Source organism: Rhagoletis zephyria, unplaced genomic scaffold, assembly GCF_001687245.7.
Source record: "Rhagoletis zephyria isolate East Lansing unplaced genomic scaffold, Rhagoletis_zephyria_1.1 Rzeph_scaffold_05841, whole genome shotgun sequence".
Classification (NCBI taxonomy): domain Eukaryota; kingdom Metazoa; phylum Arthropoda; class Insecta; order Diptera; family Tephritidae; genus Rhagoletis; species Rhagoletis zephyria.
Genome location: NW_016162924.1, coordinates 284 through 13,280, shown reverse-complemented (window position 1 = coordinate 13,280; position 12,997 = coordinate 284). Strand labels below are relative to the sequence as shown.

At 34.0% G+C, this 12,997-nt stretch overlaps 1 long non-coding RNA gene across 1 annotated transcript; it reads left to right on the top strand.

The window, feature by feature from the left end:
• The first annotated feature begins 5,430 nt into the window (after nt 1–5,430).
• On the top strand, nt 5,431–6,147 carry LOC108372526 (uncharacterized). The gene is made up of 4 exons (XR_001848867.1): nt 5,431–5,522; nt 5,593–5,774; nt 5,841–5,927; nt 5,990–6,147. It is a non-coding gene; the product is annotated as an uncharacterized LOC108372526 (long non-coding RNA).
• The last annotated feature ends 6,850 nt before the right edge of the window (nt 6,148–12,997 follow it).

Genomic DNA, 12,997 nt, shown 5'->3' with positions numbered 1-12,997 from the left:
TTTATAAAAATATAGTTCATTCTTTAACAAAACCCGTGTAAATCCAAGTTTTCAACTTTGTGCTTTTTTAAAAATTCCAAAAAATCAACCGTTAGCCATTTGAAACTTGTACTTTATTCTACTGGAATTTAATGGGCTACAAAACTGCATACTCAGAATCCTTCTAGAATATCTTATTAAACAGCTCGAAATTTTTACGAAAATTTGTTGATTTTTTTTAATTATTGCACAAAGTTTTAAGGCTGTGTCACTGGATGTGTAAATTTTTTACAGATTTGTACACTTTTATATTGGGCTATTGGTACAATATGTATATAAAATAAATTGGGACGACAATTTTTTTTTGTAGTTACAAGGTTATTGCAATACAGCGATCTATTGAATTTGAACAAATTATAATTTTTTTAATGGGGGTAAAGACAAATATTTAGGTATTCCCATAATTGGCATTGGATTTGCACCACATTTTGGGCGAATGCTCAATCGTGTGACACTATGTACCATTAAACTTTTATTTTTACGGATGTTGTTTAAGAATGAACTATATTTTTATAAAAAACTAACCAAAGTTAAATAACAGCAAACATATTATTTTAAAACCTGTCAAAATTTGGTGCGGCTATCATTTTTTCGACCGCTGTACATAAGTTTACTAGGATTACTGGTACATAAGTTGACTATGATTATCATAGTAGCACAATGTCACTAAGTAGGGACACGAATTTCGATACGATGCGATACCATATCGATAGTTTTGGCATTTGATACCGATATTTTTTCTCGATAGTTTTAAAACGATATTTTTTGGTATCGAGTACCAGAGCCCTAGTATCGTATCGATTGTTACAAACTCAAATTACGAAGATAATGTGATTATCAATTCTTCCCGATATAAACTGGGCTTTAAAGAACAGAAATTTTTTACTAACGTTAGGATTGCACACGCGGTTTCGGTGGTTTAAGTCAACGCCTGTGTAAAAATAATATATTGGCGTTTACACAATATTTTTGTTTGGCCGAGCTTCTCCTCCGATTTGTTGCGTGCGCCTTGATGTTGTGCCACAAAGGGCGTCCTTAATGTTTTACGCCATCTCTGAACGGCGATTTTATTTTTTATGAGAAGCTGTTTTTCATGACAGAAATACGCTCGGAGGTTTCTAATCACTACACCACAGCGGCCTACATACGACACCAATATTGGTAAATTTGGTATCAATATTTGGAATTTCGAGTGTTTTTATTCCGATATTAATGGGTACCCGATATTTTTACATCGATACTTTAAACGAGTACCATATCGACACTTTCGGTTCGATATCGTGTCAGTGGTAAGTGCATTTTAAAATTTTAGGACCATAGCCTCATGCGATTATTGCGAAGAATTGCTTTGAAGGAACTCAAGCTCATCTCAAAATCTACTGATACGATACTATACTTCAAAGCTCGTTCGATTCGTCGAAAAGATAAGTTTTATTTGTGATTTGATTCGTCAACCAAATAAAAGATAAGTTTTATTTGTGATTTGAACGCAGCGTTGCCAGGTTGACGTTTTTAACGTCATTTGGACGTTTTTTGTATCCTATTGACGTTTGGACGGTTTTTATGTAAAAAATTACGTTTTTTAACCTCCCAGTAATTTTTATCTTTTACCAAATCTTGTAAATAGAACTGATTTTGAATTATTTTCTTAATAAATCTTTACAAGCTTTGTGTTTTGCAGCAAGTGCTTCAAAAGATGTTTATTCTTTGGACACAGATGACTTAAATATGATGCATACCAAGCGTACGCGCATTATTTTTTTTTGATTCGTGGACTAAGGATCCCGTGTTCAAAGGCTGGTTGTGTAAACACTTGAGGTTACGAGGCTTATTGTAATGTTTGCAATTGCACATTAAAAGCCAAATCAGGAAGAGCTGTTCTCTTGCAACACGCACGCTCGCAAAAGCATCAAAAAAGCTGTAGCAGCATAAAAAGTCAGAAAAAGTAGGCGACTTTTTTAAGACATCAGTGAAAATGTAATGAACGCAAAAAAGGCTGAAACCCTTACCAAATGTCTACAAGAAAAAAATAAAAATAAATTAAAAATCAACGCGATTATTTAGCTTCTTTAAAATTGTACATTATTGCCCTGAAATTTAATGGGCTATCAAACTACATACTCAAAAAAATTATTTTTTATAATTTTTGCACAAAGTTTGAAATGTGGATTTATATTTTGTTTGTTATATAATGAGCTTTTATGGAAAAATAATAAACATTAAATAAACAAAAGAGAAACCACCTCAATCGATCAAAATGGTGATGACTTAATCAGCTGTATGTATAAAATGATTTTTTATTAACGATCTCAGTTTACAATAAGTTTTAAATGTGCAATGACATTTTAATATACCCTACGTACAGATGTACCTTTGTATACAAAAGTTTACTAAGAACAATTTTTTGTACCTTCATTTGAATAAAACGTTTTTGGGTAGGAAATGACGTTTTTTCAGACCAAGAGGGACGTTTTCTCATGCCGAAGACCTGCCAACACTGTTTGAACGTCAACCAAATAAAAAATAAATTTTATTTGTGATTTGATTCGTCAAGCAAATAAGAAATAAAATATATTTGTGATTTGCTTGGTCAACCAAATAAGGAATCAAATTTATTTGTGATCTGATTCGTCGAAAATAATAAATAAAATTTATTTGTGATTTGATTTGTAGAGCGAATCATTGATTTGTGATTTTCAGCTAAATAATACTCTTGTAGGCAACGCAACTAAATAAACTAATTCGTAATTTTTGGGACTATTTCGGGTTTTTTGAACTACTTCGAGATTTTCGGGGTTCTCGGGAATATATCGGCATTTTTGGGACTATTTTGGTATTTTTGAACTATTTCGGGATTTTCGGGACTATTCCGGGTTTTTCGGGACTACTTCGAGATTTTCGGGGTCCCTGGGACTATATCGGGATCTTCGTGACTACTTCGGTGTTTTTGGGACCAATAAGGAATTTTTGGGACTATATCGGGATTTTTTGGGGTATTTTGGTATTTTTGGGATAACTTCGAGATTTTCGGGGCTCTCGCGAATGTATCGGGATCTTCGGGATTACTTCGGAGTTTTTGGAATAAATTCGGAGTTTTTGTGACTTTTTCGGGTTTTTCGAGACTCCTTCGGAATTTTCAGTATTTTGGGACTAATTCGGTATGTTTGGGGCTATTTCTGGATTTTGGAGATTTTCTCAGGATTCGCGAGACTAATCCGGGTTTTTCGAAAGTACTTCGAGATTTTCAGGAGTCTCGATACGACGTCGGGATCTTCGGGACTGCTTTGGGACTATTTCGGGTTTTTCGAAAGTACTTCGAGATTTTCAGGAGTCTCGGTACGACGTCGAGATCTTCGGGACTGCTTTGGGACTATTTTGGGTTTTTCGACACTACTTGGAGATTTTCAGGATTTTTGGGACTATTTCGGATTTTTTGGGACTATTTCGGGATTGCTGGATTATTTCGAGATATCTTCGGGATTTTCAGGACTATTACGGGTTTTGCGAGGTTCTCGGGACTATATCGGGATGTTTGGGACTACTTTGGTATATTTTGGACCAATTAGGAATTTTAGGGACTATTTCGGGTTCTTCGAGACTACTTCCGAGGGTTTCGGTGTTCTCGGGAATATATCGAGATTTTTGGGACTATTTCGGGTTTTTGAAGATTTTCGGGGTTCTCGTGAATATATCGGGATCTTCGGGACTACTTCGTGGTTTCTGGGCTATTTTGGGAATTTTTGGAACTATTTCGGGCTTTTCGAGACTACTTCGAGATTTTCAAGATTTTTCGGACTATTTCGGAATTTTTGGGACAACTTAGATATTTTCGATTTTCTCGGGAATATATCGGGATTTATGGGACTATTTCGGGATTGTTGGTACCAATTCGGAATTTTTGAAACGATTTCGGAAGAGATTCTCGGGATTCTCGGCTCTAAATCGGGATCTGCGCGACTACCTCGGAATTTTTCGACTAATTCAGGATTTTCGAGACTTCTTCGGTATAAGCGGTACTAATTCGGTGTTTTTGGAACTATTTCGGGTTTCTCTAGACTTCTTCGAGAAGAAGAAATCCCAATATAGTCCCGAGGGCTCCGAAAACCTCGGAAGTAGTCTCGAAAAATCCTTAATAGTCCCAAAAATTCCTAATTGGTCCCAAAAATAACGAAGTAGTCCCGAAGATCCCGATATAGTCCCGATAACCCCGAAAATCTCCAAGTAGTCTCGAAAACCCGGAATAGTCCTGAAAATCCCGAAGAAATCTCGAAAATCCCGATATAGTCCAAAAGTACCGAAATAGTCCCAAAATTCCCAATATATTCCCGAGAACATCGAAAATCTCGAAGTAGTCTCAAAAAACCCGAATTAGTCCCAAAAGTACCGATATATTCCCGAGAACACCGAAAAAGTCGCGAAAATCTTGAAAATCTCGAAGTAGTCTCGAAAAACCCGAAGAAGTTCCAAAAATTCCGAATTATTCCCAAAAATCCCCAAGTAGGGACTACCCTGAACCTCGAAAGTAGTCCCGAAAATCCTGAAGCTTTTCGTGGAACTCGAAGTTGGAAGATACTTGAATATCGCTAAAAAATCACGAATCCAATTGATTCGCTCTACAAATCAAATCACAAATCTATTTGATTTCCGATTTGGAGGCAATTCAAATCACAAATAAATTTTATTTCTTATTTGCTCTACGAATCAAATCACAAATAAAATTGATTCCTTATTTCGTTGACCAAGCAAATCACAAATATGTTTTAATTCTTATTTGCTTGACGAATCAAATCACAAATAAAACTTATCTTTTATTTGGATGACTAAGCAAATCACAAATAAAATGTATTTCTTATTTGGTTGACAAATCAAATTACAAATAAATTTTATTTGTTATTTGGTCAACAAACCAAATCACAAATTAAATATATTAGTTAATTAAAGGCGGATTTTAAATCAAAAATTATTTGAAATCACACAACCCTGGTTTGGAATTGACCTTTTATTTAACTTTTTTGTTTTAAATGCAATGGTACAAGTAGGTATGTTAAAAATACTGAGTGAAGTGCTTCGGTAGTTGGCTTCTAGTGAGTATAGTTTACTTATTGAAGGGAAGAAGATGGGCCGAAAATCAAGCGTTGAATTCCGCAGCTTTTTTCACTTGGATACGAGTAGTGATAAAAAAAGTTGGAGTGTGTAAAGTTTGTAAAAAAAATTATAATTATAATAGTGATTATCTGAGTGAATAAGAATAGTTCTACTTACTATTCCATGATTCAATAATATAAGGTTGGATCACCTGGCAGTTGTCTCGCTCCCGCATTCTGCCTTAGCCTGTGTTGCTTTCTTTTTTTATTTAAAGAAACTGCTACTAAAATACAAGGAGAAATACTGTCTTCGTATAAAAAGTTCAACAGGCAACACTGCCGATATTTTCATCGATTGTTTCGTGGAAACTGATTTTCTTATTGCGCAAATTCAAGTGGGTATGCCAAAAAAATAACAAATAATGGAACTATTTTGAATTAAAACAATAATTTACATATTTCTTTGCAGAGTATCGGAGTTATTCAAATTTTGTATTCAATAACCTACGTTTTACAGCAAGTGCAGCCGTTGCAAGTAAGTTTTGCATGCTAGGATCTCTGTGTGTCCGTCCACGTTTGGCTGGTGCAGTCCACTGTTAACTAGAGCTGCAGCGATTTATTTGGTGAAATGCAGCCGTTGCATACTTACAAGTAAGTATACCACCCATAAAAGTGAAAGTGCAAATATTAATAAAGATTTTTTCTTGTGCTGGTCAGAATCATTTGTGTGTCTGACCAAGTTCGCTGGTGAGGGTATTTTCACCACTGCAGCCTTTGGTTTGTGGAGAATTTGCATACTTACAAGTTAGTATACCACCCCATAAGAGTGAAAGTGCAAATATTAATAAAGATTTTTTCTTGTGCAGGTCAGGATCATTTGTGTGTCTGTCCACCAAATATAATTCAATTTAAGATATTGAACATGTAATTTTTAAATACAGCAAATATAATAATTTTTAAAAGATTAATTTATGTATATACATTAGGCCCATTCTTTTGCAACCGAGTTATGACGAAATGCACGCAAAGCAACAACACAAACTCGGCTATTTATCCGAGTTCAGCCAGGTCGGTTAAAACATACGCGACCTGAAGAGTAGTGTTGTTAAATGCAAAAATTGCTCAATTGTGAATTGTTAATGGGAAAGTGGAGAGAGAAATGTTTGTTGTGCAAATACGTCGCATAATTACTAATTTCTATTTTTTTTTGTGTCTACATCCCGTTGAACTAATCACATGTTTCTTGCCAGCTACCGGCAGGGTTGCTTAAGTAGGTAAAAGGAAATTTTACCCGAGTTGAACGTTCTTTTGTCGCTCGCTTACAAAGAAATGCAGCTACAGTATATTTTGCTTAGCTGCACATCCTTCTTTACACGAAAAACTTGTGCACCTCACCGAAAAAGGCACTTAAGCGAATTTTCTTTACTACTTCAAGAAGGAGTTTAAAAAAATCAAAAATTACAATTCCTTTAATCTGTTCATATAACGTTTTTCTATATAATCAACAGTTTTAAAAAAAATTAATATTTTAGGCAAAAAATATTTTTTTTCTTCATACATTTATTTTTACCGGCAAAACTGTTCATATATAGAAAAACGTTATATGAACAGATTAAATGAATTGTAATTTTTATTTTTTTTAAATTTGTTTGAGCAAAATCAGACTAGTGGTTCTCGAGTTATGTCAAAAAAAGACCACCAAAGGTGACAATTTCCCCTATATGATAGTTATATATATATCTCGATTCCTAGACGTGACCCAGCGAAACGCCGGAACACGTATAACTTGTTTTTGACCGATATAACATTTCCCATTGGTTTCATCCCATCCCGATTTTGACTGTCGCATAGTGTAACTCATACTAGTTGCACAATTTTTAAGGCAGATATCGCCAATGTGCAGGTATGTTGAATGCATCTATCGGAGCAGTTTCCTTATAAATGTTAAAAATAATGTCTCAGATGCGCATTTTGGGGTTGGTATCTTAAATGTGCACTTAAGCATAAAGGCAGCAAAGCAAAATATACTGTATTATATCAATTGCATCTTTACTATTTGTATATTTCTTCATATCGCACAACGTCTTCAAAAGAGCCACAACTCAAAATAATACGTTTGTCAGAAAAAGCGAAAAACTATTTCTTAGCACATGATAATCATATGGGCTAGGGCGACTTTACTATAGGTTCTTTTTTAACAAATTATACCAAGAATTTGATCCAGCTTTTGCTAAAAGGTAAATAAAAGCTCGGTGTACATTTTTAGGGTGATATCGCACACCTTTGAATAAAGGACTTGTTTGAGTTCCATTAAATTTGTTTTAAATATGTGTACTGGAATTTTAATGAAACCATGGTTTATTTTGAATATTTGGGAATATTTGTCGATCAGATTTCTCTTTGGTCGGAATTTTATGAGAATAAAATCCTCTCGTTCGTCATTTATTTCATTGTGGAATCTGCTTTATATATTTATCAGTGGAATCTGCTTTATATATTTAATTCAATTATTATACAAAAACGCATTTCAGCACTACCAGACTACTTTTCCTACTACCTTTTCACAAAAGGGGATAAAATGGTTACCCGCTTCCTCTTTCCTACTCAAATGCAACCTTACAAGGCAGTCGATTGACACAAATGTCAATATTTATCCAACCTTGTATTATTGAATCATGTTACTATTCTTTGTAGTTTGTTTTATTCGTTGCATTTTCATCATATATTTTCTCTGCAGCATAATTAAATTTACTAACTCACCTTTTAAACAAAAAAAAATTCTTAAATAACTGCGGTTGGCCTTTAATTTCTTTAGAGATTCCATTTCTCACCGTCATTAACCGTAAGCTCTCTCGCATAAAACGCTTTCAGAGTGATATATCACAAAAAGTAAAAAATAAANCTATTCTTTGTAGTTTGTTTTATTCGTTGCATTTTCATCATATATTTTCTCTGCAGCATAATTAAATTTACTAACTCACCTTTTAAACAAAAAAAAATTCTTAAATAACTGCGGTTGGCCTTTAATTTCTTTAGAGATTCCATTTCTCACCGTCATTAACCGTAAGCTCTCTCGCATAAAACGCTTTCAGAGTGATATATCACAAAAAGTAAAAAATAAATGGTTAATGATAGGAAAAGTTACGACGTGTTTAATGTGGACCAATTATTTTTGGTCTCTTGAATTTTTAGTTTAAAATTTCTTTTTCCCAAGAGGGTTTTTTGCACATTATCTTCTCTGTGCGAATTGATCGTGATAGATACGGATCTGAATAAGCTACTGGAACCCGGCTGTTTGTCAAAAGCATCCGATTTCGAACTCGCGTAAATGTACATTTGCTAGATGCGATAGCATGAACGCTCTTCGAAAAAATATGTTCGAAAGGGCTAAATTTTGCATTTCAAATGTAGCAAAAACGCTGCATTAGGCATTTTAAGCATTAGCAAATATATGACTTAGGGCACGAATTTCAAAATTTCAAACCTAATTTACAAGAAACTCACCACCAAAGGCGAATTCATATAAGGTGGTAGAGGCAGCACAAAAACTACACTAAAAAAATATACCCGCAATTGCAATAAGAACAAAGCATACTTAAATAAACACATCTTGACATCAGTACGAAAATCTAATTTCGCCTGTAACCCCACCTTATAGTCTGGGAGCCAGTTACAGATTTTTGCGACCAATTTTAGTTTAGTTAGCTCATATTCATTTCAATGCATCGTATAATGCTCCTATAAAGCCTAGTAACGTTCCGCTGCTGCACCACGGGTGGGTTGAGCCTACAGCAGCCTCCCACGCAAACAAAAAAAATATATAAAATTTAATTATTTCAGTTTTGCTAGAAATGGTATGAATGATAGTGTATAGTAAAGAGTAAGAAAACGATGTTCAGCTGTCTGTATGTTATACTTCAGCTGCTGAGGTGAATAAAAATAAAAAATAAAAAATAAAATTATGATTTTAGTTCGCACGAAAATTGGTCAGGTGATAGTTGATATGATACTTAAATCAAACATTAACCTGGCTGTATGTGGGTGGAAAAACGTTCAGCTGAGGCAGTGAAGGTGTAACGCAGAAAGCAGGTATATGAACTGAACTGAACGTCTTTCCGCCCGCATACAGTCAGATGAGCGGTTTTTTGGTTTAAAGTGATATGTGAACTATCATATAACCAATTTTCACCTGAACTGAAAGAATGTATCTAAAGTTACACGTATTTACTCATGATATAAAATATAAATTAATTCCCTAGATGGTCCAGGGGTCTTGATGCAAAGGCGGTCAAAACACAGTAAAATTTATGGCTAACAGAGCGTAATTTGCCAAATAACGTAAAAACGCTATAAATTTGTTAAATAACAAGTATAGTTTCAGGCGCTAGTAAGAGAAATACCGGAAATTAGCTCCAGCTTTAACATGGCCAAACTGTTAAATTTTAGGTACTTCTTACACAGGGAGCTATTGAAATAAAGAGATACGATAAAAGGCACTCAAAAGGCACATGCATGCATCTACTATCCCGCAGGCGAAAATATTTCAGTTAGTACGATGAGCTTCTTCTGAATATTGTTAAGACGACGCGGATAATGCTACATAGTCGGGTGACATGGGATATTAAAGGTAAACGGAAAACAATTGTCTATAATTAACATATCGAAGTGGTCAAAAGGATTAGCTTAGGTGAAAATGCTTCAGTTTAAGATAGAATTTACATTTAAAGAACTTTTCTATTTAAAGCAACAAGATAAAATCTTTATAGGAGCTGTTTGCTCATAGAGCGCTATTGCTATGCATATAACAGAGAGTAGGTGACGTCGATAACGATGTTTAAATGGAGTTTAGTGTTACCCAGAGATGGCGAAAATAACCCTTAGGGCTTAGGTCTGGTTATCACTACCTCCCAGTTAAACGTCGTTATAGACACTTTATCACCAGTTTGTGTTAACCGATATTGAACGGCCCTTAGTAAATTGTTATCGTTTGGCAGCGTTCTACGTAAAAATTTGTTATTCAAATAAGTTGGTGTTAAAGACATAAATCTGAAAAGTGCTCCAGCAACGTTACACAATTTTTAAATTCCTGTGCAATCGTCTTAAGAGCGCACATATGTACATACCCTGCAGCAAATCAAACTGGTTCAGAACATGCGCTGAGCTAGCCTGAAAAGGGACGGTACGGGTTCTTCATCTATCCCAACTCAATGCTTTCAACTGTCTTTTTTAACATAGCCATGTCCTACGAAGTGACAATTGTCACCCTCTGCAGAACTTTTGAACTTGTTCTGAGCTGACTCTGGCTTAGATGGTTCTGAGATAGTTCATATAACAACAATTCCTAGATAGTTCAAAAAGCGTCACCTCCGGGCTGGAAAAAATGTGGTTAGTTTTGAGCTGGATCTAAGAAGTATAGTGTAGAGCCTTTTCTTTAAATAAGCACGCATACAATTTTGTAAATAAAATATACTTAATTTTATGTTTAAAGAGCTATTTGTTTTGCACTAATTTACTTTTTGAGGCAAACTGTGCTTTAAAATTAGGAACATAGAGTGTCAATTATTCCTTCATTTTCTAAAACCGTTATTCTTTAAAATAATTTATATTTGTTACGTATAATGGGTATTTCTGGGATACTTATAGTTAAAAATCTAAACTAAATCGTGTCAAAAAATGAGAAAAACGGTGATAAATCGAATGCTTATTTGTGATAACTCAGCGTTAAATTGTATTAAATGTATTGAAATGTAATATATAGGCTCCCCGGCATCTAATAAGAACATATAGAATTTTGAATATTCACAATGGTTTTCGTGCTAAATATTTTTTAAATAAATTAAATTAAATTAATTAAATAAATTTAAAATTTTTTAATAAAGGATGGCTCATAAGTATTATAACATAAACAAATAAATTCACGTTTCTAACTGTGTTTGAAATTTAGAAGAATTCTAGGAACTGTTATAAAAACTTCAGTATTTTAAATCAGAGTTTATAAGTATGCAGTTCTTAATCGCGCTGATTTTATATAACTCTTTTTAAGCACGCTCTTGAAGGTATTCTCCTGTTTAAATATTTTCGTTTAAGATGCAAGATTACACTTTACTACACTAAAATTTGACGTGTTACAAAACAGAATACTGGAAATATTTATAAAAATAATCTGTGATTAAAAAGTTTAAAATTTGAAGACAGTTTTTAGAGTTCTATCAAGTTTGCAGCACAGTTATGAATTTGAATTTAAATGGTTTATGGAGTATGACACATAGTACTTAAGTAAACACGAAAAACGTTTAAAATGAAAAACATTGAAAATTAAAAAAAAAAATCACTGAGATTGTTACAGCTTTCGTTTATTTTTTAACCAACTTCCAAAAAAGGAGGAGTTTATCAGTTCGTCGGAATATTTTTTATTTTTTTTATGTATGTTACCGCATAACTTTGGACCACGTCAACCGATTTCGATAATTCTTTTTGCATCGAAAAGATAGTGTCCCATACTAATCTGGTTAAGATCCGATCAGTGGATCATGAGATATATATATATATGCTTTCCGTCTATCACAACATGATCGTTTTGGTTTCTCGTTTTTCGATCTGGAGACAGCCATGTAGCTTGGTGGATGTTCTTATGCTGGAACCTAGTACTACATATTACCATGTTTCGGGCCCCGGCAAAGTCGATCAGCCTCAGTCCGTTATCGAACGTTTCGTCGTGGAGGCTGAATTTTCCGACAGTGGCGCCAAAGATCCCTTCCTTGCCCACCTTGGCATTAAAATCGCCAAGCACGATTTTGACATCGTGTCGGGGGCAGCGCTCATATGTACGTTCCAAGCGCTCATAGAAGAGATCCTTGGACGCCTCATCCTTCTCTTCCGTCGGGGCATGGGCGCAGATGAGCGAGATGTTGAAGAATCTAGCTTNAGGGTGGCCAGATATTATAGTGACATAATCAGTACTGTTGGGATCAAAAATCAGTACAATGCCACAAAAATCAGCTCATTTTTAAGCGTATTTTTTATTATTAACAATATAACAACCAAACAACAGCGCATTAATTTAACAAAAAATAACTAATAGACTTTTAAATGCATATAGTATTATCAATATAAAAATTCATTATTTTAAAACAAGTCAAAGGTATTACGTATGTATGTACAGTTGTGCTCAGGAAAATAGTACTAAAATGTATTGACACGTTTTGAAAATTTTTTCTTTCATACTTAATTTAAATTTTTTATAAAAATTTAGTTAATTCTATAACAAATGACATGTGAGTTGAAGTCTCAAACTTTCTAGAAAATTTATAAAAATCGAGAAAATTAAAAAAAAAAATTGTAGCCTATTCAGTTTCAGTAGCAGACGAGCTAGAGTCAGAATCTGTTTGCATATTTTAAGCTACAAATTTAAAACATATTTAGTTGGTGTGCTTATTAAATACAACATTCACATTAAAATGTTGACTGTTGGAGCGACCAATGCGGAAACACGTCCACAGTATTTCATTGAATGTATTTATTGAAGTTGTATGCAGTCATATCTATGCGATATATACGCTAGCACCCTATGTATATATTTATTGAATTTGAATGCATTCATAACTATGCGTATTTACTTTTGAATTTGTACTAAAACATTTACCTAATATGATTTTAACTTTTGCCATTGTATCTTTTGAATACCTTTGAATTTATATTTATCAAACTGCATACATTGCACTTGGAATTATATTTAGTGAACACTTTATGTAAGCATTATTGTACGTTATGATTAAGTAGTTGGCAACGCGGGAGCTATTCGCTAGCAAGAGCACTCGCTGTATACACATATTGTATGTATGTACATACTTTGCATTTGACAGATGAGTTTATAT